Source organism: Schistocerca nitens, chromosome 9 (genome assembly GCF_023898315.1).
Source record: "Schistocerca nitens isolate TAMUIC-IGC-003100 chromosome 9, iqSchNite1.1, whole genome shotgun sequence".
Classification (NCBI taxonomy): domain Eukaryota; kingdom Metazoa; phylum Arthropoda; class Insecta; order Orthoptera; family Acrididae; genus Schistocerca; species Schistocerca nitens.
The window spans coordinates 115,940,211-115,945,210 of NC_064622.1; positions in this window are offsets into that span (position 1 = coordinate 115,940,211).

Consider the following 5,000-nt stretch of genomic DNA (forward strand, 5'->3'; position numbering starts at 1 on the left):
TTAAAGTTAGACATAATGGGAATTAGTGAAGTTCGGTGGCAGGAGGAACAAGACTTTTGGTCAGTTGATTACAGGGTTATAAATACAAAATCAAATAGGGGTAATGCAGGAGTAGGTTTAATAATGAATAAAAAAATAGGAGTGCGGGTTAGCTACTACAAACAGCATAGTGAACGCATTATTGTGGCCAAGATAGACACGAAGCCCACGCCTACTACAGTAGTACAAGTTTATATGCCAACTAGCTCTGCAGATGATGAAGAAATAGATGAAATGTATGATGAGATAAAAGAAATTATTCAGGTAGTGAAAGGAGACGAAAATGACTATGGGTGACCCATGACTATGGGTGACTGGAATTCGTCAGTAGGAAAAGGGAGAGAAGGAAACATAGTAGGTGAATATGGATTGGGGGGAAGAAATGAGAGAGGAAGCCGCCTTGTAGAATTTTGCACAGAGCATAACTTGTAAGTAGGCTGTTTAGGTTTTTTTATTGGTAACGCCACCTCTGTATGAAAATCACTGGCTGTGCTGTGTGCAGTCTGTGGCTGCTTTGCATTGTTGTAATACTCGCCATTGTAGTGTTAGGCAGCTGGCTGTGAACAGCGCGTAGCGTTGCGCAGTTGGAGGTGAGCCGCCAGCAGTGGTGGATGTGGGGAGAGAGATGGCGGAGTTTTGAAATTTGTCATGAACTGCTATATATATGACTATTGAGCTGGCAGTAGTGGCGCTCGCTGTATTGCAGTAGCTTGAGTAGCGAAGATTTTTGTGAGGTAAGTGATTTGTGAAAGGTATAGTTTAATGTTAGTCAGGGCCATTTTTTTGTAGGGATTTTTTTTGAAAGTCAGATTGCGTTGCGCTAAAAATACTGTGTGTCAGTTTAAGCACAATCTTGTACAATAGTTCAAAGGGGACGTTTCATATGTCGACCCTTAGCCTAAGATACCTCACTGGAATCTTCTGATTTTTTTTCTTGTGGTTTGTGTAATTAGTGTAGCTTTTGTTTATTGCTAGCGCGTAATTGTAGAGAAAATCTCCTTTGTAGTTGCAGTCTTTCATTTTTGTACAGTAAAACAGTTGTGGCATGCATGTAGATTTGCACCAATATTTCGCAGCTGCAATTAACTAGATATTATTTTCAGTGCTATGTTAATGTGTTCTCTTATTTTTGCTCTTCAAATTGTGTTTTTCTGTGTTGTTGTGTGAAATACTGTGACAATAATGGCGTGTGAAAAACGTAATACTAGGCTCCAAAGTAAACTAAGAAATGACAGTGAAAACGAAAGCAGTGTGTTAGCGCCACCGAGTAATGAATTAACTGATGTTCAAAGTAGTAATTTGGTAATTGTGCATAGGGAAATGGAGCGGGCGGCAAACAATGGCGTGGACAGTGAAACAATTAGTGAAGAGGGAAGCATTATCGATCGATCGGTCGGCAACAGCTCGCCTAAGGAATCGGGAATGACAGGACACAATTTTGCAAATACTGTAGACTTAGGTTTTGGGTCCTCACCGTTTTCTCAAATGAGTCAACACACATTTTCTGCTTGTCAAAATGTGAATGTTGCCGGTGAAAATGCACTGCCAAAAAAGCATAGAGAAACAGATTCCAGACACTAATACATTATTATTGCAATTAATGCAACAAATGGAACAAAATCAGAGACAAATGGGACAAAGTCTTGAAAAGTTAGACACAATGGAACAAAATCAGAGACAAACACAGCAACAGTTAGACACAATGGAACAACACCAGAGACAAACACAGCAACAATTAGACGCAATGGAACAAAAGCTTCAAAAGTTAGACTCAGTGGAACATAAGCCTGAACAAACACGTGAAGATTTAACTACTGAGTTACATAATATCGAATCGAAATGTCAAAAAGTCTGTAATGTCGTAAAAACACAAATTTGTGAGCATTTTCAACCTATTTTTTCGTCATGAAAATGCATTACAGAATCATGAAGCAGCCATAAAAGAACTGCAAATTATTGTTCATGAAAATCACGACACCCTGCAAGCTAAAATTGACTCAGCTGCATCTACCGATTCGGTTATGCAACTTGCAAAAACTCAGGAAAATTTAAAGGACACAGTAAATACTCTGAAACTTGGTTCAGAAAAACACACAGAGGAAATAATTTCATTATCGGATAAAGTAGCCGAACTTTCAGATCAGTTCACTAACTTATCTACAAAGGTAGATGATGATCTGAATGACACAACACCTGTAGCCTTCACTGACACTGAAGAGTATGAACAAATTAGAAAATTCAAACAAAATCAAAATCAAATCAATACACAGTACAAAAGAGAAATCCGGGAAGTACAAGATCAGCTGACACAGGTAATACAAGAATTAGGTATTTCAGAGGACACTCGCGCTCCAGTTCAGGAAGAGGGACATAGAAATACGGAAAAGCCACAAAATAATAACACAGGGTATTTCGGAAGTTATGAAAGAAATTGGCAATGTGCACCGAATTTTGAGATGGAACCGCCGACACGACGTAACAATGACGGATATGCGACTCGCCGACATGATGACTTTGACTATAAGCTGTTTATTACTACACGTAAATTCAAAACATTTAAGAATTCCGGCAACGACATTCATCCACAAGCGTGGCTTTATCAATTCTCTCATTGTTTTCCTCCCAACTGGTCATTAGAGCACAGATTAGAATTTATGTGTGGCTACTTAGAGAATGAACCAGCTGTAAGAATGTGGTCGGTCATTCACGATTGCCACAGTGAAGGAGAGCTTTACCATGCCTTCCTCTCAGCATATTGGTCTCAAGCTACACAAGACCGAGTAAAACATAGCATCATAATGATGAAACGTTTCGAACAATCTGAATTTTCCAGTCTTGTGAACTATTTTGAAGACATATTACACAAGAATCAGTATCTTTCAAACCCATACAGCCCCTCAGAACTCATCCGCATTTGCTTAATCAAACTGCCTGAACATTTACGACATATTATTATGGCAGGACGTTGCAAAGACGACACTGAAGCTTTTCAAGGACTCTTACAAGAACTGGAAATTGACACTGACAATCGTGGAACGCACGAGCACAACAAATACAGATCACATCCGTCGCAATTCCGCGATGAAAGAAATAATGACTGGACACGACAAGGCTATTCTCACAACACAAATCGTGACCAAAACAGACACCACCCGTATGACAACCGTTGGCAGAGTAGTAATAACTACAGGGAAAGATCACCTCTCCGTAGTAATGAACATGATAGAGATAACCATAGAAACAGACAATATGGTAATCAGAACTATTATTATCAAGGGAGACAGAATAATTTCAGACGCAACAGTTCAGCGCGCAGTTACGATTCAGGGAGAAATTCTCCACCACGTGACCGACAAGAAAGAAACTGTGTAAACTACTGACAAAACGACAGACCTGAATTCCATCAGAACTGGCGAACTTCAAACAGGGCAGGGCCATCTCGTCAGAGTGAATTTGTAGAAGTTAGGTCTCCTAATCCCAGTAACGGCGCGCGCCAACAAAGAGACAGACAATGACTCGCACAAGCAGACAGCCGCGTGCGCCCGCTGGCTCCGAGAAAAATAACATAAGACGCTAGCCTTGAGAAAAATTTTAGCATTCTTTACCGATGTATACAACATGATAATTGCTTTGAAGTTGAAACTCTGTGCACTATGAAGAGTAAAGGTTTACACCACATTTCACATGTGAAACCGTTTATTGGAAGATAATCTGCTTTTTAAATTTGTCTTTGCCATAAAACTTTTCACTTCACATTTCTAGTATGATTTGTCAGACTTAAGAAACTGTTAACATGCAACAATGTTTGAAGTTAAATATCCAGCCTAGAACCTAGGGAACATTTTTAAACAGAAATTACGAATGCATTTTTATAGTGAACAGACTACACAGTGTTGTATTTGTACATTCTTGCTTGTTAGTTGCACAATTACATAACGACTATCAGGCTTACATACTTAGGACACATACTGGTACTGCTAATGAGATTTTAATGCAAAATTTTGGTTTACTTGAAAATACGTTCTGGATTTGAAGTACTTTCCGTGAGATACCAGATGACACAGTGGTTAGTTTATGTGACAGCTACACGATTTTTATCACGACGCTACTAATGAATGACAGTTTACAATGTTGCTTTTGCAGTGTTTCTGTTTTATATCTGCACAGTTTTCTGTTTTATTCTGGAAAGTAAAACATGTTTTAGTAGTAACTTTTGTGGTATAGCTACAATGAGACAGCCTTTTCCGTAGCACAACAATACGTTACAACACAGTACTTTCCTCATCACGGCAATAAGCGTAATAACTAAGATATCTATACGCAAAGCATTTCACTTTTGTGTATCATGAGGTAAGTACATTGACTTCTGCAGAACTTAGCTTTCGGAGGATGATAACTACGACACTTCCACAGATATTATGTTGCAACAAGACGCAAATTTAGCGCTACAGGACACGTATTTGAGTGATTAATTTCGCACATAAAAGATTTAATTTTTTTAGGATATTTGAAGTACAATGATACAAGGGTTTTCCGTGATATATTTCATTCCATTGATGTAATCTGTAACACCTGAGGGTATAATTACATTAATCCTCAGGGGGGTACACGCCTACTTTGTGTACCATGTGTTTGGCAAGCACAAGGAGCCCTAGCTAATATGGTATTTGCTTATACAACTTTATACTTCGGTACCATATTTCTCTAACACATAAATTACACAGCTATCTGATCATTTAACTGAGAGAGACAAACATTTTTTTTTACTACATCAGAGACACATGCTTAAGCAATTACACAGTTGGATAACTTCACACTTATGAAATTGTATTTTGTTTGTACTTTGTGAACTGTTCATAATTTTTCGGAACCATTGTGATGCTATGAGAGCTTTGAATGATGTATTTGGTGTGGGATCATGATTTTTAAAGTACGTTTGAGGTAGATGACACTATTGAAAT